At 37.2% G+C, this 26900-nt stretch overlaps 1 protein-coding gene across 7 annotated transcripts in view; it reads right to left on the bottom strand.

The window, feature by feature from the left end:
* Positions 1 to 26900, bottom strand: part of EPS8 (epidermal growth factor receptor pathway substrate 8) — a 178006-nt gene that overhangs the window by 91289 nt on the left and 59817 nt on the right. For 5 of the 7 annotated variants that reach the window (XM_028143985.2, XM_054719243.1, XM_054719244.1 and 2 more), the window contains exon 2: positions 4543 to 4632. The gene's annotated coding sequence lies outside the window, so the exon portion shown is untranslated. Of the gene's footprint in view, positions 1 to 4542; positions 4633 to 8423; positions 8501 to 15669; positions 15781 to 26900 lie in introns of those variants that run through there. The other 2 variants (XM_054719241.1, XM_028143984.2) reach the window with 2 other exon arrangements.

Raw genomic sequence — 26900 nt, 5'->3', positions numbered from 1 at the left:
TAGGACAGATTTATGACATCCAGTAAGAAATTCCTCAAATTTCACACTAAACTCTTAACAATCTGATAGCATTAAACTAAAGTTTACTACAGTTCAGGCTTAAGTAAAGCATATACAAGTGTCATTATTAAAGTGTTGTATAATCAGCTGTACAGGTGTTGTTTTTACTACTTATTGGCTATTACTTTTTAACTCAAAGGTTAACATTCAAGAATAACCCTGAAAGGTTTTCTTTCCTTCTGTCTCCAATTTTCATTTGCCTTCCTACTCTAAAGTTATCTTCTCTCTTTCCTTAATTGTTGTAAACCCTTATTTCACCTCCAATTTATGGTAAATATCTTGTAAAATAGTCCTTCCACATCTACTACAACTTTATTTCATACTAGAGGCCCGGTGGATTCGTGCACCAGTGGGGTCCCTCGGCCTGACCTGCACCCTCTTGCAATCCGGGACCCCTCGGGGGATGTCGGGCTGCCAGTTTCAGCCCAATCTCCGCAAGCCAGGCCAAGGGACCCCACTCATGCATGAATCCATGCACCAGGCCTCTAGTATGCATATAGGATCGTTGATTAATCTCTTCCCACCCTCCCCCTCCCCCCTTCCCTCTGAGATTCATTACTCTGTTCCATGTTTCCATGCCTGTGCATTGAACGTGTCTGCCCCTTGGTGGTCAGTGCATGTCATAGCTACCGGTCAAATGATGGCTTAGGCTTTTATATATATAGATACTTGGCAAATATGCAACCCTTTCCCCATTCTCTTTCTATGTTATAAATTCCTCAATGTACCCAAACTTATAAATGAATGTATCTTAATTTAGAAGTTCAACTTTGAATATGACGAAATAAGCCCCACAAATAGGAAGTATTTGGGTTTTTAACGTAATTAAACCTCTAAGCCTGATTATCATGTTACTTGGTCACCCTGAGAACCTGGGATCACGTGTTTTAGTATCAAACACCCTCACCCCAACTGGTCATTTTTAGAAAAGTGGCTATATTCATTCTTTGTCCGATTTATTCCTGGCGTTGCAATAATGCAAATTCACTTTTCCTTCTCAGAATCATATCCAGGTAAAGTGCTCTCCATTCTTTTTTCCTGACTTTTCTGTGCAGACTGTCTGCAGGTCAAGCTCCATTCTGATGCCTTGACAACTGTTAAGTGGCCTATGGTAAAGGGATTATGGCCAATCCAAGTAGTTTAATATAATTAGGTAGTCTTCAGAAAGGAGACTAGCAGCTTTCATCCAGGCAATCCCTGTACTCATAATTATACCAAGAATTGTCAAGCAAAATAACCATTCATTCTCTATAAATTCAGTAAATCTTGCTGAGGGCTTTACAGTGATTAACAAAACAGATGTAATCCTGTCCTCAGAGCTGGTAGGAGAGACAATGGCCTTTTTTGACATTCCCTTGAATTTGCCAAGCTCTTTCCATCCTGGAGGCCTATCACCTTCTGTCTGGAATCGTTATCCTCTTTGTCTTTGCTGTCTAACTCCTGTATCTCAGCTTAAATGACCCCTCTGGGGAAGTCTTGCCCTGGCCCACCAATCTCTATGAGATCCCTCATTACATGTTTTCATAGCACCCTGAAATCTTCATAAAACGTTACAATTAAACACATGGGCCAATATTTGCTTAATATCTGCTTTTGAAAAATCCACTGCTGCCTGGCACATTTTCTATTGATGCAGACTCACTTTTCTATTTTGCACGTTATAGTGAAAACATTTTAAATCTCATATTTCTTTAAATTTTTCTTTACATTTTATTACTCTAAATACAGTATATTCGAAGATCTTCCTTCATATGTAAATGTTATAATAAAATTACACAGTTCTCCAACCCATCCTATTTTCTGCTTGTAAAATTTAACTGATTTGTTTATATCTTATATCTTATAATAAGTAGCTAAAGTTATTACAAATGTTTACATTTGATTTCTATTTAGATATTTTCAAGCCAAAATTGTGAATAGACATACTCAATTTTTACAAACAAATTTTCTCTACCATTTTCTTATCTGGGAGACTCAGGCAAACATGAGTCTCATTATTAAATGTGAAACTTTAGTCTAACTTAGCCTCTATGAGCCTAGTTCCATCCTTTGTTTTGTTTTGTTTTAATAATTCCTTATCGTTGAAAGTATTACATATGTCCCCTTTTTCCCCCCATTGACCCCCTCCAGCCTGCCCCACCCCTGCCCCCCTAGTTCCATCCTTTGTGAAGTAGTTATACTCTTCCAAGGTTATAAAGTACACAAAACCCCTAGCAAAATATCATACTAAATAAATATCAATTCCTTCCTACAAGTGTGTATGTGGGGGGGAGGGAGGGCACATGTCTAAAAATGTAGCCCTCTATTAACACTAGAGGCCCGGTGCACGAAATTTGTGTACTGGACGGGGGTGGGAGGAAGGGTGTCCCTCACCCAGCCTGTGCTCTCTCGCAATCCAGGACCCCTCGCTCCTTACTGTCCGCCTGCAGTGGAGGTGGGAGAGGCTCCCGCCACTGCCGCTGCGCTTGCCAGCCGTGAGCCCAGCTTCTGGCTGAGCAGCGCTCCGCCTGTGAGAGTGCACTGACCACCAAGGGGCAGCTCCTGCATTGAGCATCTGCCCTCTGGTGGTCAGTGTGCATCATAGCGACTGGTTGTTCCACCAGTTGTTCCACCGTTTGGTCGATTTGCATATTAGGGTTTTATTATATAGGATAATACCAGTTTCCATTACCTAATCTAATTTCCTAAAAAATATGGAGTATAACTTTTTTTGCTCATGGACTATACTTCAGGTCAGGGGCTGACAAACTTTATGTAAAGGGTCAGTTTGGGGGTTTGGGGGCCACATATGGTCCCTGTTGTTATTCTTTGTTTTCATTTTTGTTTTTAATAACCTACTAAAAATGTACAAACCATTCACGGCCCCTAGAAAACAGCCCACTAGTCACAGTTTGCTGACACCCTGCTTTAGGTTCAAAAACACTCATTAATTCTTAACATTCACCATTACTTATCCTATTACCTGTATAATATTTGGCTCTTAATCAACACTCAATTGAAAAACTGTTCTCTCTACTTTTTATTAAAACCTCCAGTTTAACAACACTGATTAAACACTTGTTTACATGTGAGATAACTGACTACCTAAAGAAATAGCAATATGTACAATAAAAGAACAAATAAAGCCTTTTGAAGGCTTCCTCTAGTGTCTTTCCTCTCTTTTTCCTGTGTGTGTGTGTGTGTGTGTGTGTGTGTTTTTCCTGAGCCTACTACAAATCGGGATTTACCACATAATCAATTTATTATGCTCATGACCTCAAATTTCTCTTACCATATTCCTGTGTAGAAACTGGTGCTAGTTTGAGTTTCTTTATAAGAATCTGATTAGGCTTCATGTACCGTAGAATTAGCCCCCTCCTGCTTATTCTCCAGTAAGTTCCCTACTTCCAATTGTAGCATATTCTGATAAATTCACTTCTTTGTCCCTAACTTCCAACGCAATCATTTCTTCTCTTCTTCCTTAGTTCAGCTTACCCCCTTATTGCTAACTGTCCAATTTTTCTCCCTTTTTATGTATAATTCCAATGGGATAAAACTCTGTTATTAGTTTCTATTATCGCTCTACCTCTGACCATCTGGGTATTTCTTGGGCTGAGTACCTTTCTTTCTTTCTTCATCTATAATAGGGGTTAAAACAGTGATGCCAACCAGACACAGGTGCAGAGGAAATACACATGTGGAAGTTATTTATTTACAATCTACAAAGAACCCTGAGAGACTACGAAGGTCTATAGACGTTACACTTGATTTAAGAACAGGCTCTGCCATTTAAATTTATGAGTTATCCACCTTGGGCAAGTTAACCCCTCTAAGCCATTTATTCCTCATCTGTAAAATAAAGACAGTAATAACACCTACTTTATAGTGTTTATAAAAATTACGTGGCATAACCCATGTGCAGCACTTACCATAGTACCTACTACATAGCAAAGGCTCCAAAAATGTTAAACATAATTATTATTACTTAAGGGTAAGATAAATTTTTACTCCAGGGGCCACAGGCCTTTTATTATTAACTTCTCCATCTCTACTTGCATTTGAGCCTATCTATATGTTTCCACTGGTAAAGGAATGCCCCTCCTTTTTTATTACAGTACTCATTAAACAAGTTCTTTGACATTTTGCTCTGTGGTACTGGGTTCCTCCTTATAGGGACTATTTAGTGTCTTTCAGCATTAAAAGAGAGGAGAGAGGGAGAGCTGAAATGAAGAAGAAAAAGAGAGATAGCGAGATAAAGAGAGAAAAAACTATCAGTTCATACTTTGTATGTTATCAATTAGTACAGTCTGTTCTGTTATAATGCAACATATGCATTCCTGAAAACCACAATGCTATGCAAAATCATGTCATTAAAACCACAGGGCTCATGGGGGAAATAGTGTGACACATAAAATAAGAAAGGAACCTAATAAAGACCATAGCACAGTTTTACATATGTTAAATGGTTAAAAGAAAATAAAAAACTGCAATATGGCACCTTACCTTGAAAAAGACATGAACTTTGCTTGTAGAATTGGCTGTCCAAAGGGCTGTAGCTGGTGAGTTATTGTGAAATGACGGAAGAAGAGTTACCTGAAATTGAAGGGAAAGTTATAAAATGAGATAGGGATGGCTATAGCTTACAATATGCAGGTAGCTAGAAGATATCTGAGGTGGGTGTTTGTATATTCCTATGTGGCTTGGTGACGTTTCCTGTGTTCACCTACTATCGCTCAGATAAAATCACACATAACAAATGTAAGATTTATATTGTACTCAAATTGTTCCCTAATATCAACAATATCCCATTTTCAAAACAAGCATGATAGCAGAACTGACAGTACTATTCCAAAACTATGAACTTTTGAAAAACGTTCTGACTCAAAACTGTAGTCACTGTTACAAAGCAAATGTTACTCTTCAATTACCTATTCAGCCCAAAGCTTTTACCTAGAAAAAGTCATTCTTTCCTTGTCAGTCTTAAGCCACTAAACATCATCTAGGACCGCTCTTTGTTTCTTCAGCTTTCGCTGTGGGCAGCAGCTCTGATTCAGAGAACCACACCACACTTGTTTAGATCTCTAGTTGATTCTCTGTTCCTAATGTCCATTCCAACAGAGCAATGAAAAGTCTTACAGTCAATAACTCATTATCATGTCAGTCATTCCATTTATTCAGTCACCCAATATTTACAATGAGCATCTACTGAATACAAGGCGACATGGGAGATACAAGATGAATCCACAACCAATAAGAGATAGAGACTTAACTCAGTGGATCATTTAAAGTCAGACAATGTTACCTAGGAGGTGTGAAACATTGTAACACATGTAAAAATAACACTAACACAAGACAGAACAGGAAGTACTTGAAGAAAATGCAGGAAATACATAATAGATTACTTCTAATGTTGGAAGAGGAGGGCCAGAAGAAATTTAATGGGGGCGACTGGTAGACCTTAAGGGTGATATAAATTTTGGATATTAGGCAGAAACTCCAATTGTGGTATGAGTAAAGAGAAAGATGGGAAGTGGGAGGTGTAAAGCATAAAGATCAAAAAGCTTAAGCCATAAAATAAGGTTCGTGGCTACAAATGATGTGACATATCAGACTTTGAGTTTTATATGATGAGAAATGGGACAGTCACTGACCATTTTTATCCAGAAGAGTGCAACATCAGTTATGAATGCGCAGAAAGGAGACCCACTGGCTTTCACAGACCCAGGCTTTGAATAAACTGAGAGACGACATTCAAGTCTTTGGAAGGAGAGGGAAGAGCAGCAGGAGGGCTTTTTCCAACTACAATCCCAGGCTTTGTGTCCAAGATTGATATGCATGGGCTCTACTTAATGGATACTAACTGTGTCATTTGGTCCGGTAAATTGTGTAAAATAGTGGAATACAGAAAAATTACTTGCAAATGAGGGCAAAGTATTTTTAAGAAACAATAAGAAAAACAAAGAATGCAATGCAATACTAATAGAAATAATGTCAGATTTTTAAATATGATCATTAGAATTGCATAATGAGTAGAGCTAAATAATATGATCCTGAATTACATAAATATCTCACATAATGCATTTTTAATACTCAAGAAACTATAGAAATGTTCCTAAAAACAAAGCCTTCTTGGACAAATGTTCGTGTGAGATCTCAAGCAAGCTTAAGAAACACACATAGCAATTCAGCTCAGATTTTACATTAGCAAGTACAGAGAGAAAGTAATTCACAGATTGCCTTAAATTTTAAAAACTATATTAAGAATTAAAACTATCACAAGTTTCTTCTAATCAAATTCCCAAATCTAGTTAATATATTCCATATACAAGATTCTGTATACAAATGCCACACTTTTAACTAAAATAAAAGTATAATTTCTTCACATAGCTGAAAAGTCCATTTTTAAGTGCTTACATATAAAATTAAACAATTAAAAATACACACACAGCCTGCTAGTGTGGGCCAGTGGTTGAGCGTCGACCTATGAACCAGGAGGTCACTGTTCAATTCCCAGTCAGGACACATGCCCAGGTTGTGGGCTCAAACCCCAGTAGAGGACATGCAGGAGGCAGCCATCAATGATTCTCTCTCATCATTGATATTTCTATCTCTCTCTCTCCCTCTCCCTTCCTCTCTGAAATCAATAAAAAAATTTTTTAAAAAACACATTCACAAACTTCACTCTAAAATAAATTTAAAAAAATACTTGTTTAATTAAATTAGAACTGTCCTATAAGGTAAATAATCACGAGTATATGATCACCTATTTTATCATATCACCTACATAAAATTTTTATACAATTCAACTAAATTATTACTTACAAGACTAAAGTACAATGAGCTGATTTATGTTCCCCCTAAAACTCCAAGGAAATTCCCCTAAGGAAATATCATACCTACCTTGATGAATTAATGACACAATTTCACTGAAAAATAAACTAAAAAGGAGCCTTCGCGACATAATTTATTTCAGAATTATTTACATAAAAAATGAGTCTAAATGTCTTATCCTCTCCATAGTCATTTCCTCTTATGTGCGATTTACTTAAACTGAAGAACTGTTTCCAAGGGTAGCTGCTGAAAAACAGAAACTTTTAAAGCACTCCCGGCACAATAGCCTCCTTTAGGTGAGAATAGGGTGGGCAGAGAACAAATTATTTACATACCATTCCCAGGGCACATATGAAACTTATACTCAACTAACATCTGCCTTAAAGTTTGGCCTGTAAAGCTGGCCAAAGCTTTGTCGAAAGGGTAAAACTAAATCAGGCCATAAACATCTCAAGCCACCTCACCTATTGATGCTACCAAAGCTGCATTCAATGCCAGTATAGGTAGTGAAAATTTGTGTACATTGATAATTCTCCTATGATGTAGAAAGTCTTAATAAAAAACAGACACTTTGAAGGAAAATCAACATTTTCAAGAATGTATTTCAAAAAGGATCAATACAGCCATAACCACGGCACTTGAACTCAAGAATGTATTACATTTCCCAGCACCAAAACATGGATGTAACCAGTTATTTACTTTTGTTCTCTATCTAGTATATTGTGATATAATATTTGTTTTTAAATACTAAAACTTAGCCTTGCACCCAATTCCTAGAAATAGAACAATAACCAAAAGGCTCTTTCTGACTTAAATTAACAAATTGATAAGAACTACAAAAATATATTAAGAATTACATATATTTGTCACTGAGGTCAAATTTTATATTTAAAACATCAAAAGTACAAAATTGGATTTTTTAAAGAGTTGTTCTTTTAAAACTTCCATTAATTGACTATTTAAACGTTTACAAGTTCCATTAATATACAGGGGTTTTTAAAAAAACTTTAAATACACATATTCACTACATTTCAGGCCCAAGAAAATGTTTACACAGAAATTTGGCAGTGTTAAGTCTGTGGAATCAAAGCCAATAACAACCTAAGAAGCTGAACTCGGTTAATAAGCAAATTTTCATAGTACAACTAACATTGTGTAAACAATCCAAAGCAGTTAATATTTATAGGATAATCACAGTCTTTTGCATATCATATTAATTTAAAAATAACTTTGTAAAAGTATGATATGTCTGTACTTTCCCAACTGTTAACAGTCAACAGATATCTTCTTAGCTATTTTGGGGGGAAACATATTCTCTTAAACACCCTGACCTAAGGGGAGAAAATCCTTTAAATCTCCATCTCCATAAGCAAGAAGCCAGGAGGCAGGACCCAATTTCACCAAATTCAGAATCCACTTGGAATTCCAAATGGGAATTTAAAAGATTATTAAAGAGCTTACAGAGACTAAAAGGTCTACAAATATCCTCAATAATAATTATGCCTTTGAGAGCCCTCCTTAGCCAAGAAAATATTTCACAAACTCCAACTTACCTACCCACACAGTCCAGGCAAAACTCCGCTAAGCAGTCCTCCAGGCAATACTGAGGGCATTTCTCTCACTTCACTCTGGGTGCCAAATGACCTTTGGCTTATCAACAGAGAGGGTGGAGCTGGATGCTTCAGTTTCAGCAACCTAACATACTGAACAAAGTTTCTCCTTTGGTTTCTCCAGGGAGTTAACTAAGACTTCCTCTTCTTGTTAAGTAAGTAAACACAGCCGCTAGTGCATTTCTAACTCTTCCCTAAAGTGGCAGATTAGAGCTTTAAATGATGCAAATAATGATGGTTAACACTGATTGAGAACTTACTATGTGCTCTAAACTAACACTGTACAGATAGACACTATTATTACTCCCATTTTAAAGAGGTGGAATCTGAGTACTAGAGGTTAATCAGTAAGTTGCAGGTTATAGCAATTGGGTCAAGTAGGCTAATGAAGAAGACTTTCCACTATCAACAGAAAAGATGAAAAGGAGTGTAACAAATTTTAAAAATTAAATACACAGTGTACTTGCTATAAAGAAAATTATAGAACATGGACAAAGTGGTAAGCACAAAAGCAAATACTGTCAACTGTGGCTGCCAGGAATGGTCACTGGGGTCTCCTTAGCGCTTACTGCTACTTGAAATCGGTAATGAGATGTCTCAGGAAGAAGAGATCAGAATGAAGTACTCTCTGATGAGCGCTAGATTTCTGGCCCTGCTTTTCTGGGGAAAAAAAAACAAAAAAAAAAAAACAACTGTAGGTAACAGGCTGATGCTAAGCAGAGACAGAAGAGGTCTTGGGGCAGGTATAAAGTTGGTACTGAGGTCCTTCCATAAAACCAGAGCCATCTTCAAAGGGCTGTAATCGCAGTTAAAAATGGTGAGTGGAGCAGAACAAACCCACCCTTGTCTTAGAAAGACTTCAAGGGAGCTTGTCCCTGAGAGTCTGGATGAGAGGGCAGGGGAAATGCTACATCCAGAATTACAAGCCTACGCCTGTGACACAACAGTTTTGAGGTTTGAATCTTATTTGTACGAGATTCTCCAAGCTAAGAAATTAAATAAATTGGGTCCTGGGCTAGTGATATCCTTGGACTATTTGGAATAAACAAAACAGAAAACCATTATAAATAACACTCCATAAACAAGGCCACATGGGATTTCTACAAGCTAGAAAAGTAAACCAAACAAAACAAAAACAAAAAAACAATCCCCTTGAAGACAAGTTTATAATTTAGGAATTACAAAATATGTGAGGAAATGATTTACTGTGATTGAGCATTAATAGATACACCAAACAAAATTTAGCACTCAACTATTCTTTAATATGAAGACGCAAAAATAAAAGCACAATTATTAAAGAGATGGAGGAAGGAAAAAAGCCTATAAAGAATAGAGAACTGGACAAGAAGAGATAAACCAAAGAACTTATATACTTATATACATAGCCCATGGACACGGGCAACAGGGTGGTAAAGACCTGGGGGATGGGGCGGGTAGGGACTGATAGAAGGGAAATAAAGGGGGGGGGGAATGGAAGACATCTGTAATACTATCAACAATAAAATCTATCTATATAAAAGGCTAATATGCTAAGTGTCCTTCCCACCTTCCAACCAGTCGCTATGATGCACACTGACCACCAGGGGGCAGACGCTCAATGCAGGAGCTGCCATGATGTGCACAAAGAAATGGCACCGCGGACCTGGCGTCCAGAAAGCAACACTCAGCTTCCCCCAGTGGGACACAGGCCCCACCACCACCCTGGAGCAACAGCCCACCAAATCGCAGTCGAGACTGCCGAGACCCCATGGTGCAAAATGCAGCCAATAGCCCAGCCCAGCCAGGAAACGGTCACTGTGGGTGCCGGGTAATGACCTCACGTAGCAACGCCCAGCTTCCTCTCCCTAGCGACTAGCATCCTTGGAGTTACAGGAACACAGGTGGAAACATTTCACACTTTAACCAAATGTCTGTGAAGCGTTTTCCCGTGCCTCATCTTATTTGATCCTCACGGAAGTCCTGGAATAGTCAGATAGGAGACTCAGTGGAATCCTATTTTCATTAGCCAGAAAATGGAGATTTAGAAACGCGACCCATCTGAAAAGAAGTAAGAAATGGTGGACCTTGAAAATGACTTGAGGTTTTCTCACTGCACAGAATAGTCAAACACTGCTGTACTTAAATATTTCACCCTTTGTTCTCCTTGTGTGATATACAATAATAATCTGCTTTGTGTTGATATTTACTGCTGTGTTGATGAAAATTACCTGAAAGAGAAGTTGGGATGCTTCACTGGGCTAGAAAAAGTTTAGCTACATCAGAAAGCAGGTCTAATTAAGCAAGTTTATTCTATATCTATAAAAGGCTAAGTTGACTCGCCCATGTGCAATACACATAAAGCTCTCGCTAGTGCTAATCGCACGCGTGTGTTTCCATCTGTCATTGTTGATAGTGAATTTGGTTGACACTTCTATTATAGAGAAAGGGCGAACAGCAATATTAAAATATTTCTTATAATTAATTTCCTTTCAATGTGCACGAATTAGTGCACCGGGCCACTAGTATGTATGTGTGTGTGTGTGTGTGTGTGTGTGTATATATATATATATATATATATATATATATATATATATATAGAGAGAGAGAGAGAGAGAGAGAGAGAGAGAGAGAGAGAATAGAATAGGAAGAATAAACAGGTAGGTTTTAAAAAAACCAAAAAGGATTTATATAATTACAGATATGCACGCTGCTCTGCAACGACCATGCAAAGTTTTCATCAGGTTTCTGTAACTTAAAAAGGGAAGTGTCACTGTAGATAGAAATTTAAAATCTTTTTAGAAAACAATAATCAATGCCAGAACTCAGTTATCTGTCAGAACCTACTCCACACCAACTTTTCTCTATCATCTTTCAAGCTCCTGACCAGAATGTCCTCCAACTCCACATTCCTGGAAATTCTGACCCATACCCCAGGCCATTCTGAACCATTTCCAGCACCCTTGCAAAAAGGTGAAGTGGAAACAGTGTTGTACCATAAAGATCCCATTTTTAGGACTGAAAGATTTATTCACTAGTTGCTACAGTGCTACCAGCGTACAACCCTCAGCCATCAGCTTTCTTGAGAATGTCCTTGACTAAAGAGTCTGCTCACAAAAGCTCATGCACCCTTCCCAAGGCAGCCCACATCCAAAGATGGGTTTGATACCGTTGTAATTAAGCCAGTTATTAATAACAAGAAAGGAGCAAAGAAAAGGCCAGATATTATAGGCATGTCATTTGGGCAGCTTCACCAGGAACTAAAGCTTTACACTTCCCAGGAAGCCACAGTCTATTCCCTGCAAATCACTGGGGGAAGGGACTGGACAGGGAGAATAGACACATGGCCAGTAAAGTTGGGGTGATGTTGGGAAGGTGCTTGCTGTCAGTCACACCTGGGAACAGGTCATTGGCCAGAATTGGCATGCCACTGCAAGGGGGCAAAATTTGGGATACTTAATTCCCTGAAGAAACTCGCTCTCTTGTGCTCTGGTGCTTTTGGGACCCTTGGGACTCTGGTTGCTTGGGGCGTGCTTTCCTGCATTCACCCACATGGCCCATGGCCATATGGACCCTCACACACAATGGAATAATGGATTGTAACTGGCCTGGTGCTGAACTGGACCCGGCTGCAACATGGAAAAGAAACTCAGACACTGGCCTTGTTTTTAGCTTTACTGAAACCCCAGCTACACTTCTATGACTGGATGGACTTTGGAAACCCAGGGATGTAATTCCATGCAAATAAAAATCACTCATCCTCCCATGCTAGTCTCAGAAAATTATTTTTCTTGAGATATCATAAGGACCCCACCCCCAGCACTTGGAAGAGGTCACCCCAATTTCTCTGATAACAGGCTGACATGGGGAATGTAAAGACTTGGACCCTCTCCTCAGCTAGAGACAATGGTGAGAAGCCAGTCCCACTTCAGAGCTCCCCAAGGGGACAGATCCCCACTGAGACTGCATGGCAACCTAACTTCCTCTCTGCCCATTCTGGTTTCTTCCTTCCCTTCCTTCCACAGGGGTTGATCCTCAGAGAACCTTCCAATATACTTCCTGCACACGAATTTCCACCTCAGAGTCTGTATACCGTGGAACCCAGACTGCCTGCAACAGATGAACATCAGGAAAAAAAAGGGCAGGATGTAGGGCAGCATTATCAAGGGAGTGAGAAGAGAAAAATAATAAAGTTTTGGAACCAATGGAGAGAACATAAAGTACTATTATAATCTTCTTTATGAGAAGATAAGTAGCAGAAGGGAAAGCCTTTTTCAAAATGAAAAATATAATCACAAAATTCCAACCCAACATTTCAATGTATCATTGAACTGAAAGAATATTAAAGTGTATCCCAACTCCAACCCCTGTCATTTTGAAGATAATATCTTCTTAGGCCCAGGTCTGCTAAATATCAGAAATGTTACTGTTTAGAAATAGGCCCATTTATTCTTCTAAGACATCATTTTCCTAATAAGTTAACAAGTATATTTAATACCCTACTGTTAAATTAACAGAATTCTGATACACTTTTGGGCTCTGAATCAATGGTAAAGATGTTAATTATCTTATATAATAAAAGCCCAGTGACCGAATGGCAGAATGACCAGAACGACCAGTCGACCAGTTGCTATGATGCACACTGACCACCAGGGGGCAAACGCTCAACACAGGAGCTTCCCATGGTGGTCAGTGCACTCCCACAGTGAGAGTGCCGCTTGGCTGACTGGGATGAGCGGTGCTCCCACAGCGGGAGCAGCTGCTCAGAGGGCGGACCCACAGCCACTCAGCTGACCGGGATAAGTGGTGCTCCCAAAACTGGGCGATCCCTGCAGGCCACGCCCCCCCACCAGTGCACAAATCCCATGCACCAGGCCTCTAGTCTATATATATATAAAAGCCTAATATGCAAACTGTCCCCACGGGAGTTTGACTGGGAGACCGGGAGTTTGATCGCTCGCTATGACATGTGCTGACCACCAGGGGGTGGCGTGGAACAAAGGAAGGCCCTGGCCAGCAGCCAGGGAAGGGAGGCCCCAGCTGGCAGCAAGGGAAAGGAGGCCCTGGACAACAGTCAGAAGGCCCCGATCAGCCCTGATCACCGGCCAAGTCTAGGGACCCTACCCGGGCCTCTAGTAGTTTCATAAAAGGCTAATCTGGTACATGCTGAAATATGACTAATCATTATGCAGAATACTCACAAAAAGCTGCAATGACTAACACCTTAATCATTCATATGCACACTCAGGACACCAGTGACATGGGACAATCTAAGCAAAACTCTTGGGTATTTATTCCCTCACCCTTCTAAGACAGGGCAATGAACAGAAGTAGCCATAAATGGTATATGTTTGGAACCTTACAGATTTGATTACCACACATTTTTCCATTAATTACTGAAGGAAGTTGGAAACAGCACACACACACACACACACACACACACACACACACACACACACACACATCTCTATGAGTAACCTTGCCCTACATTCCACACTTTGTAACCACAAACATGCTGGCAGATAGGACAGGCTGTAGCTATACCTATCAACTAAGATCACTGGATCCAAAATGACATGAAGTCATTCACATAAATTGTTAGGACAGCCAAGAATAATGGATCAGCAATGTCACAATCCATTCATCTTGGAAATATAGCAGAACTTTGCTCTCAGTTCCTGTACACTTCAAACTCAGTTCCTCATTTGTGTATCGTTCCTTCCTCTCCTAAGATTCACTATCTGCTTTCTCTTCTCTAAACCAAGCCTTCTTATCTTTCTAACTTTAAAACCTTTTTTTAAAATAGGAATAAGAAATTAATGGGCTACTCATAAGACAAAATACAAAAGAGGTTTCTAGAAGAAACTCTGAACTACATATGGCCAAATATCGATTACATATAAGCTAAGCTAGCTAAATTTGTTTGGGTAGAATGACCAACCAAATGTCTTAACAACTTATCTGGAGAAGGAATAGGAGATGCAATATTAATTCCTATTTTGGGAGAATCATGTCTAACTACTAATATATTATAGGCACATAAAAGGGCAAACATGCATGGTATGTGCATGAGAGGAAGAACTAATTAGTTAATATAAAAAAGATTAAGTGAGTCACTTTGGGTTTGAGCTATTGTTTGGTCATAGAAACTGGATTAAAGACAGAAAACAAAAAAATATACAAATGGGCACTGCTTGGGGTGAATAAATAAAAACATCAGGGCCAACATTATTCATTCTTCCCACAGAGTGGGAGAGTGAGATCATAATTAAATCTTCATGTCCACAACGGGCTTGAGTCTTTTGTAAGTTAGGGAAACACTAAGTTCACAAAGATGAACTGCAAAATGATGCAGCAGGGTATATAAGTGAACAAAATGGTAATGTAATTTTGCCTTAAATTGATAACGTGTAGGTATATACTAACAGAAATACCACACAAATACATTTGGTTATAGATTTTAAATGTCCTTTTCAACCTAGGAATCACTGTATAGTTACAATATATCAGAATCTTATTTGGCAATGTCAATCAAAAACCCAACAAAATTTTGAAGAAAATGGTAGAAGAAAGAGAAAAGAGTGATTTCTCATTTCTATTCATGTCCTAATAACCAAGGACATGTAAAGTGTAAAGACCTCAGCACTAGGAAACCCAAGGCTTGTTTTCACGCACCAAGTCTGCCACTTAATAGCTCTGTAACCTTGAGCAAGTAACCTAACCTCCCTCAGCCTCCATTTCCTCGCCTGTAAAATGAGATCAATGAGACAAATTTATAAGATCTCATTCAGATCTAATATTCTAGAAGATTTTCCAAACTCAAATTTAAAAAGAGAAAAACTACTTAATTAGATTTTGGCTAAGACATAGTAAATGTCAGTTTTACTCTTTTCAACATACAATGATAAATTTCCAGAAAAATTAAATTACCACATAGACAACCTAATGATAAATGAGGAGAAATTACTAGTTGCTAGGAGGACATCTGTAAATTCACCTCACAAATTATCAAACAACACCTTGACAGAACCTCCAATTTCTGCTGAAATTTTCCCATTTAAATATAGACTCTGCTGAAACACAATAGATACAAAGAATTTCTGAGAGACATTGAAAATGGAAGCTTTTGGCCAAAGCCAGTTTGGCTCAGTGGATAGAGCGTTGGTCTGCGGACTGAAAGGTCCCAGGTTCGATTCTGGTCAAGGGCATGTACCTTAGTTGTGGGCACATCCCCGGTAGGCGGTATGCAGGAGGCAGTCGGTCGATGTTTCTCTCTCATCGATGTTTCTAGCTTTCTATCCCTCTCCCTTCCTCTCTGTAAAAAAATCAATAAAATATATTTTTAAAAAAAAAAAGAAAATGGAAGCTTTTGGCATATACTACCAACATTTCCCATTATTAAGATTTCACTTTTCACCTAACTCAAGATAGTGCTAGCACTCGGCATAATTGGTTTGCTGAATGCGATATCAAAAGAACTGACAAGATGTTCCTTATAAAACAGCATTTTTTAAAACATAATACCATCCCTAAAACCTGTGTTATCCACAGAAAGGTTAAGCTAAAAAAAAAAAAAAAAAACTGGACTATTTTCGCTTATTAAAATCATGGGTACTTCTAGGCTTTTAAGTGCCATTTGGAAAGAAAACGACATTTCATGTAAGAGTACCAAAGCTTCCCAGAGCATTTTACCTTAACTCTGTAATACAGTCAGGAAATATCACATTAGACAGATAATAAGACTTAACCTCCCTAAATGTAATCATGTGCTGTAGCACTAGGAGGGAAGGGAGGAAGGAAGAAAGGGAGGGGAACAAATCAGCAAATAGAGAAAATGAATTGTGAATGTTGATAAGGTACTATCTTATCAAAACATCAGGAGAAATACCCAAGTTTAACTTCAAAGCCTGAATCTACTGGAAGACTCATTACTAGCATATATTGCCTTAACAAGCTAATACACAGCAAGCAGCTCTGAACAATTAAATCCGAATGAAAGGCTTGTTTTCAGAGCAGCAGTCTAGAAAAAGCTGGGTAAATAGTGGTTAGAATGATACAGCTTATGTCATTACTTAAAAATAAAACTTGCAATTAAATTTGCACATCAAATGATCCTTGAAGCTCGCATGTTACCAATAAATATGTATGGTGAGGTGGCTAAGCTAGACAAGCTGTGTCAATGAAATTGAGATGTATGGACACATAACTGAAGCCATTATGGCAGCACTTTGACATGATCTGAACTGAACGCCACAGAGATGCACTGATATTAAACTGCCAGAGGATATATCAGTTTTAAAAGTGACTTACCATCTTTAAATATCACTGAACTAGCGCCTGCCCAGGCAGCAGAATTTAGATATGGCCTTTGGCTGGAAAGTGTTAATATAATGAAGGTTTGCCCTGGCTTAGGCAAAATATTAAATAACATCTTTCAAGTGTATTTTCAGTCAATAAAATGTTAATTCTCCAAACCAATTCTTAAGCTTTCAGTTTGCAGTTTCAAGACCTTCTAATGATAATTCTAACAATAGTATCTGATTTTTTAGTATTTTTTTTAAAATATATTTTTATTGATTTTTCAGAGAGGAAGGGAGAGGGATAGAGAGTTAGAAACATCAATGAGAGAGAAGCATCGATCAGCTGCCTCCTGCACACCCCCCACTGGGGATGTGCTCGCAACCAAGGTACATGCCCTTGAAAATCGAACCTGGGACCCTTCAGTCCCCAGGCCGACGCTCTATCCACTGTGCCAAACTGGCCAGGGCTGATTTTTTAGTATTCTTGACACGGAGTTTTGGAAAATAGATTCAATAACCCTATGTCAAGAGGTGGCAAGTTGTGGTCAAAAGAGCCATGGATTTTTGAAACCTAAAACCTTAATTTCTTTTTCCCTTGGCTCTATAATTTAGAAGTACATGACCTTAAACAAATCATTCATATAGGCCATAAAACATAGTTGTAAAGAACTCAGGTGCAATGCAAGAAAGGTTCAAATACTACAGCTATTCTGACAGATGTATGACTTTGGCCAAGTTACTTCACTAAGTCTGTTTTGCTTATCTGTGACATGAAAATAATAATATCTTCCTCATAGAGACTGAATAAAATAAGGCATGTAAAGAGCATAGCACAGCACCTTATTAATGTTAAGTAATAAATGTTAAAAAAATCACTACTCCTCTGAGTTTTCTGTACCTCTTAAGAAATCGGTCTCAGAAACCAAGATGCTGTATCTTAGAATAAGTTTCTGTTCTTCACGTTGTATTTTCAGGTCTTTGTTAACTTAAAGAAAGTGAGTCTTGTCAATATTAAAAGAGCTAAGTTCTGTTCAGAACTATATAGCCTTCCATATCTGCTTTGAAAATCTTTTTCACTTAGTTAAGTAATTAAGCATTATTTCATAATGATCTGTGATTCTATTTAGTCAAGTGTCCAAACCTTTTTATATTTTTGGAAATTTTTCTAACATCAAATTCCAAATAAAATCTGTTTCACCTCAAACTAATTTTGAGTTTTCCCAGAGGGACCCTGGAAAATCTCTTTCACCTTATAAAGAAAGATGTTAAAATCATTAGGTGTATTTGGTATGTTAATTACATGGGAAGCACTTTCAAATAAATAGTGATGATAACCCTTATAGATTATATGTGTATGGCTATATCATATTAATGTAGGTATTCTAGGAATTATATGAAGTTCATAGATATCTGTCAATATCCTTCTTGTCCAATTATTATCTTAAATTGTTGTATGCCACAGAAATAACTAAACCCCCTTATCAAATGAACTCTCACCAGAACTTTAACCATGACTACTTTTAAGTCATTTGTCATCACAGTTATTATTTTATTGATTCTTCCTTGAAGGTACTGACAATCAGCCACTGCGAGAAAGCTCCATGATGGCATCACCTCTATAACTTTGAGACCATGCCACTCGACTAATAAAGAAGCAGATGGACTCATAAAACTGCTAACCAAAAATTGAGCAGCAAAAGAATTAATTACATAAAACTGATGTGGATAATTATAATTTTTATGACTTTTGTTTGAAGCATTACTGGTTGTTTAATGTTTTGTTTTCCAAATTTAAGAAAATCTTTTTCTTTTCTCTTAAGCCACCTATAACTTATAGCAATTTGATAAATTATCTATAATTATAAAAAGGTAATTTGCTAATTAGACCGGACGTCTTCCAGATGTCATTCCGGATGTCCTTCCTGACGAAGCCGGGGATGGAGGGAAAACAGCCTAAGTCCTGGGTGCCTGCGGGCAGCCCAAGGGAAGCCAGACCGGGTCCTGGGTGCAGGAGGGAAGCCGGTGCCGGCAGCGGGAGGAAAGGAGGCCTACTCTTGCACGATTTTTTGTGCATTGGGCCTCTAGTACCTTTATAAACAGAAGTGAAGCATTTATCTTTTTTCCCTAGCTGATCCCTCCAAAATTCGTAAATTCTTAGTGAGTATTCTTATTTTCATGGCAATAGTTATTTTAATAAGTTCAATAAGAATCTATTCTTTTAATATAACACAATTATAAACATTAGTTATATTATCAAGGTTTTGAGTAGACTGTCATATTTGAGAATGACATGCACAGAATCAGACATGGCCATACATTTTTAAGAAACTAAGGGTGACTTTAAGGAGCCAATGCATATAAAGCCCCCATTAGGATACCACCAGCCCATGAATCCATGCCCATAAATCAGGATAAGCCAGCATATTTTATACTTACCTCCTAGATCTCTAAACCTGTTTCTACTCATTTATGGGGACAGTCAGTAATTATAACAGCAACATACTTTATCTCATAGCACTAAATGTGCATTGCCTGAAGTCACTCCCAGAGAGTATATGTGCATGCACAGAGTGTATAGTTTATACAACACCTCCACCTGCTGTGCTTCTTCGTTCTCATACTTTTGTCACCTTATCAAAAATTAGACAACAGGTCACACTAATGACTCTTAGTCATGTGGTGACTCACCCACTACTCAGGACCGACCTTGGATATCAGAATGGACATCAGACTTGTCGACACCTCATTCATTACAACAGTCTGACCTTGGACATCAGACTTGTAGAAATCTCATTAGAGCAGCCAAGCCCAGCCCTGATTCGTCGTTAAAGAACAGAGCGATGAATATAGAAAAAATATATATGAATAAAGAAAAAATATGAATTTTTTAAATCCATGAGCTCCGGCCCCAGCCAGTGTCTCAGTTGGTTGGAGCATCCCCAGTTCACCAAGAAGTTCTGGGTTTGTTCCCTAGTTGGAGCACATAGGGAGGCAACTGATTGATGTTTCCCTTTCACAGTGGTGTTTCTCTCCCCCCACCCCTTCCTCTCTCTCTCTAAAATAAATAAAAACATATCCTTGGGTAAGGATTTAAAAAAATTCATAAACTCTGTCAATAAACAAGTATTTATTATAAATTTATTGTGTGTCTTAAGCATTTGTTGAAATTTGTCTCATTTAGCATACATGAGTGTGCTAATTGGTTCATAAATAAGACACAGAAATTGCCCCTAAAGTTACTCTGGATTACAGATATACAGGATGTCCTCAAAAATGTATACACACTTTGAATAATTATTAATTCCAATAGGTTAAATCTGAAAAGAAAGAAACATGAACTGAGCCATCAGCTATAAATACTGTGTATGCATTTTTTGGGTACACCTTATAGATACACAGACAATGAGGTGGTGGAGGCCTGGAACAGATATACATACATACATATACACACACATACATACATATACACGCAATGCTTTCTTCCTGGAGACGTGAGTGATACAGTGGGCATTCCTCAAAATAGTGACATGGCAATAAGGAGACATGGAGGGAGGAGCAATGGGGGTGAGGGAGGCGGACAACTTAATACTCTCAACAATAAAGATTTAAAATACAAAAATAGAATGAATAAATAAAAATATAAAACAAAGCAACCTGTTAAGACACACACACACAAAAAAAAGAACACAAGCAAAAAAAAAAATAACACAGCAAGAAACAGGAGGGATGATTATTATCAAGGACCACAGATTGATGGAATTTGGAAAGGGGACTGAGAATTTCATAATCATCAGTGGGTTAAAAAATCCAGTCTCTATGATTGGCAGGGTAGAAAATCTTTAAAAAAAGAAAAAGAAACAAGGAAAGAAAGAAAGACAGAAAGAAATCAACTGGAGAAGGCAGCACTGGCTCCGTAGAATTTAAATACTGCATGTGCCAAAGTCCAAGTGAAAGAACTAGAACAAAAGTTCTACAGTGATACATGCCAGGCTGGTTTGTGAAAAACAGTCAAGAGAGTAGTGCCAGGTTTGTCAAAAGCCTGGAAGGCTATAGAGTGACAGCAAAGAGTAAACAGATATACATACATACACACACACACACACACATCCATACATATACACGCAATGCTTTCTTCCTGGAGACGTGAGTGATACAGTGGGCATTCCTCAAAATAGTGACATGGCAATAAGGTTCTGTAATGTCGTTCTGTAGCTTTATCTTTTTTTTAATTTAATGTATGTTATCCTGATCTCCCTTTGCCTCCTGAAAGAATAACATAAAGATTACTGAGTGCCTACAATGTAGTGTGTACTTATTAGGTATAAATGAAATCACAGTCATCCTAGAAGCAGAAATAACTATTACAATTTTATTAATAATGCAGAAGTAAAAGAGAAAAAATATCTCTTTAATTTAGACTAATTAAATGGAAAACCATCTTGATTATGAGTTGTGAGTTAGAAAAGACACCAAACTAATTTAAACTAATATGACTCCTTAGTTTTAAATCATTAAATAGGTAACAAGGACTGTAATTCAGTAAGTGGTATTTTTTCAGGGTTTGAAATTCACTAGCTCTCTCAAATCATCATTCCACTTACAAAATATGATTATTTTGTTTGGTTAAAACTGAGTTATATACTAGTAATCACTGTTCTAAATTGCTCAAGCAGCCTATAGCATCTGGGCTTCTATTTTCCTACCTGATTTAATTTCTAAACATCTAGGACTTTATACAATAAGGTTTGCAATAGGAGCATTGACCCCCCCAAGTAGGAAACTGTCATTCTATCCAGTTTGACCACTTGGCATATAGTACATATCTCCAAATCAACAACTCATTACCCCAGATTCATTGTCTTGCTTGTGTTCATCCCTCCACATTCTTCGGTTATATTTTAAACCTAACTGAAACACCTTAACGTTTCTTTTAATGTTTGTCTATACCTGGAGGTTTAACTTTTAAGACAGCTGACACACTGCCACAGCTTATGTAAATATAGTAAGGCAAAGTACTGAAATGTTGGCTTATTAAAATCAAGAATGGATAAGTCTAATTTCCCTTATTAAGGTGCTTTTGTTCATTGTCTTCTCCCTCTCCCATATTGCTCAACAAATGATAAAAAACTCACAACTGCAGTATAGGATAATAATTCCCCACCAGTTCTGATTGCAATGGGAAGTTTTAAAACTGTGTGAAATGAGTAAGCTCATGCTAGTTAGCATTGAAAGGAAATAATCAACAGATTAAAAGCATGGATACAGCTAATTCTACTAAATCACTAGCTTGCATTCTAACTACTTGCTTTTTAGTGAAATTTAACTGGATGGAAAAATTAACCCAAAGTGTAGGCAACGGGTAGTAAGAAAACACAGGTGACCTAACCCGGAAGAATCATGCCAACCATAAAACTAAGCAGACTATTCATCACCATGGAAATAACTCTAAAAACGGACACAGAAGCCAATTCATAGATTCCATTTTCAAGCCAGGGAGTGATTTGGGGGGTTGTGTATGTATGTAATTTATACAGTGTCCTGTGACAAACTAAGAACAGTCCAAGAGATGAAACTTAAAGAAACTACAACAGTGGCCCTTTTAATAATATTTATTCCTAATGTGATGGGAAGGTAATCTGTTCCTCAGGATGTTACAAAAACAAAGCAACAATAATCAGAAACATCTTCTGGGTGCTGAGTCATTAATTCAAATTGAAAGGTCAGGCATTACTCCTAACACAACTATATCTACTTGGGAAGGTCCCATACCTTTTGCATGAAAATACAAGTCCAATATTTATGCTTGTGATTACTTTGAATATAAAAGAACAATACATCTCCAGGTTAAAAATAAGCTTAAATTAAATGATCATTTCAGAGATACTATTTCCAGAAATATTTGAAGCGCAATATATTTTGATATCAAGCTTTAGTAGCAAAATATTTGAGCCAATAAAAATGTGCTAAACAACACTTTTAAAGAAATAAAAGGACAAGCCACAGACTGGAATATTTACAAATCATATTTCTTTTAACATTCTTTCAAGGCAAGTGTACAGGTGACAAATTCCCAGTTGTGGTGTTTTATCTGAGAAAGTATTTCTCCTTTAGTTTTGAAGGATAATTATGCTAGATATAGGTTGGTGGTTTTGGTTTTGAGTTTCTCAGACTTTAAATATTTCACTCTGAAATCTTTTCTTGCTTATATGGTTTCTGAAGAGAAAAAGAACATAATTCTTCTTTAGGTAAGATGTGTCAGGCGCTGTTAACCACTCACTATAAGAAGAATAAAAGTCCAGCCTCTCCCTTAAGCACTTGACAACATACTGCCAACTTAATTTAATCAATATATATTCTAAGGCAGTGAGCTAAACACTTGAAAACAATTTGAAAAATATCTAATAAGATACATTGGAACCAGACTGCTTGTGTCTGTAGGGAGCTTAGAAACTAATGGGTTTTACAATAGATAATTCTAATTTAAAAATGAAACTATGAACTTTTTGAGGATAGGAATCATCTTTACTTTGACCTACTAATACTCAATTTTCTCTACATTTGCTTCTGAGTTACTAAGGAGAATTATAAATTTGACAATTAGGCACACTATAAATTTATATCCATATTATTTGGTTTCTGATTAATGCTCATCAACACTCCATTTTTATTGGTTCTATAACATATTCCCCACAATAACCATGTTCTCAAATTATAATAAAAACTCCTTTTCTTTACCCTTCCTCAAAATATAATTGTACCTCCCATATACTAACTAAAAAAAGAAAGAAATGAACTGCCTTATCGACATGTGAATAAGAAAATCTTCAATAGCACAAAAGATATATTAGATGTTAAATACTGCTTTAAAGATGGATCCACAAATGACAAGCTTCCATATGACATTTAAAATATTACATTTTCTGCCCCGTCCAGGTGGCTCAGTTGGTTGGAGTGTCGCTCCATACACACACAAAAAAAATAAGGTTTCAGGTTCAATTACTGATCAGGGTACATACCTAGGTAGTGGGTTTGATCCCTGGTCAGATGTGTATGGGAGGCAACTGATCAATGTTTCTCTCTCACATCGATGTTTCTCTCTCTCCCTCTCTCTTTCTCTATCTACCTATCTACCTATCTCTCTCCCTTCTTCTCTTTCTAAAATCAATAAACATACCCTTGGCTGAGGATTTAAAAATAATAATAAAATATTAATTTACTCATTTCAGAAATGCATCTCAGGCAAAAAGTTCAGTCATATGTATATCTCACAGTATATGTATATGACCTGGAAATAAATCCTTTTGGGGTAGAATAATCAAAATGTTCTGAGCAACTGTTATGTATGGTTTTTACTGATTTAATCAAATCCCCTAAGCAGAAACCTGTATTCTTGGAAATGTTTATTCTCTATTCTGAAGAGTTAAATTCGGAATATAAAATGTTTAAATGTTGTTCTCTGTTTCAAATATTTCACTCACTTGGGACGTTTTCACCTCATGTGAACTTCGTGATAAAGATTCAAGGAGCTAGAGTAGTTTCTGAATAGAAACATTTTTTCTAGTATTCTTGCATAAAAAGATTTCATTCAGTTTTACGTAATCATCAGTAGTTTCTATCATCTCCAAACTGACAGCAAGAAGCTACTGGAGGTGCTATCATCCAACACCTACAGCTGTCATACTCCGAAATGTAAGACAGACAATAAAGTGTGTCTGTATGTAGGCAAAGGAAGCTGGATAATGAGTCACTATATCTTTCTGTTCTTTAACATCTGATTTCATGGAAGAAATTTTTCATCATATCCATAAAATACAAACATACTGAAAAAATAATTTTTTAAAAAGTGGTTAATATTTTATGTTGTTTTTTTACAGAGATAAATAACTGCCTACTTCTGAGAGCAATGAAGTCTGAAGTTAAACTGTGTATTTCATAAACCTCTAACAATACTCCCAGAAATAGCTTGTTAGTAACCAATTACTATAATCTAGTTCCATAAATCTGTGTAATCTCAGTTAGAGATTACCTTGTCTCTAAGCCTGGATTTTCTCATCTTAATGAAGAGGGATGGTGTCTCAAAGAACCTATAAACTACACACAATTTCTTAAGGTGATCCGTTTACATGAACACCAAGGGACCTTATCAATACTACACTCTGTTTGAGCTCACTTGTACAAACTCCCTTTGGGCTTTACCACATAATTGTAACAATGATGACAATAAAGTGAAGGAGAAGAACTCAGCAATAAGAATAGTTACCTAAGCACATACAGTAAGTCCTCAATATTGTTGGTAGGTTCTGTGACTTTAAGTGAAACAACATAAAACAAAACCAATTTTACCATAGGCTAACTGGTAAGTTCCTAAGGCATCTTGTCAACATTATACTTAATGAAGTGAGGTTATTCAAGGACCTGCTATATTTATACTCCATACTATACTAGGCACTTTCTATATGCTCTCATTTAATTCTAATATAGGTAATACTAAAGATATTTTATAACTGTGAGGACTGAGGCACAGAGAGGATACATGTCCAAAATTTCACAAAAATTAGATGGTAAAGACTATGAACCCAGGTCTTTCTGCTTTTACATCCTACACTCAATATCTTAAAAAAGAAAAAACAATGGTAAATGCCCCCTACAGCTATTCTTTGGACCGACTGGTCAATTCCTTTTTGGGAAATCAAAGAAATTATTTATAGGTGAAATTAAATAAGCCAATTGTTTACAAAGTAAAAAGCAACATTTCTTAAAGATACAAAAGAATATAATTTGCAATTCTATAAAGGGAACACAAAAGCAGTTTCCAGATGACTCAGCCAGGAAATAAATGAGAGGTTAAAGTGGCTGCCAGAGAATTAAAACTGTTGCGCTAGCTCTAAAGATTAAAGGACAGGTCACTAATCACTGTGAAAGGCCATGAACACAGCCCCCTCAGTCACTTAGCCAGGAACTGAATAATGAATAAGTAAATTGTGCGAGGAAAATATAACACGTTCCTCTAGACTAAGACACAAAGGCAGTCAGCAGCTGCAACATTAGACAAAAGATGACCAAATCATCTAATTACAGATAACAACCACCACACTAGAAGCAGATAACACCTAAAACAACAGTATGTACACAAAAATAGTAAGTTTACTATCATCTAACCAGTATTTCTCTTTCAAGATATAAGAAAATAACTCTCCAAACATAGTTACTAGAAAGAAATACAGTAACCACATTGGGTCAATGCTGTCCTGGCACTTATAAAAAGCCGACGCATACATTTTGGGAGACCAAGAATAAAAGGCTATGTAAAAAATCTCAGCCCAGAGATAAGACGATGACATGTACTTGGTGGGTTGAAGAGCAAGAGAGTTAAAAAGAAAACCAACCAACCTGATGGAGTTAGAAGAAACACTCTTTCAGTTTTCCTAAGCCTCATAGCACACACACCAAGGCATCCAGATGAACAACTCAAATTCTAGAGAAGGGAAAAATCAGAACTAGATTTTCTTTTCCACAGCAAGAATATAAAATTTGGGGTATAAAAATTCTAAAAATAATGTCAACACCTTTTAATAGAAACTACATTCTAAGTAATCCATAGATTAATAATTCTTTTAAATATTTCCAAGAAAAAAAATCTGTAGTGTCAGAAATTCCAATGCTTTCAAGAATATCTAATTGGTTTTGTTTTATTTTCTTTCCTCCACCACTTCTTCCTCTTTTCTTGTGCTTCTACTTCTTTTCTGCTTGCCAGTTTTTTCAGAAACAATATATAAGATGGCTATGTCTTACTACTGTTCCAGGGGTAGTAAGCTATAATCACATTAAAATTTTTCATACTTATAAAGATATTCTACATGTAACTGTTAATTTCTATTTAATACCCTTTGACACTTCACAATATTAATACCTCTACCTTACTTTTTTAAAAAAATATATTTTATTGACTTTTTACAGAGAGGAAGGGAGAGGGATAGAGTTAGAAACATCGATGAGAGAGAAACATCGATCAGCTGCCTCCTGCACACCCCCTATTGGGGATGTGCCTGCAACCAAGGTACATGCCCATGACCGGAATCAAACCTGGGACCCTTCAGTCCAGAGGCAGATGCTCTATCCACTGAGCCAAGCCAGTTAGGTCTAC

The sequence above is a fragment of the Eptesicus fuscus genome, chromosome 7 (genome assembly GCF_027574615.1).
Source record: "Eptesicus fuscus isolate TK198812 chromosome 7, DD_ASM_mEF_20220401, whole genome shotgun sequence".
Taxonomy (NCBI): domain Eukaryota; kingdom Metazoa; phylum Chordata; class Mammalia; order Chiroptera; family Vespertilionidae; genus Eptesicus; species Eptesicus fuscus.
The sequence above is the reverse complement of the archived record's forward strand: the minus strand, read 5'-3'. Positions and strand labels throughout refer to the sequence as shown.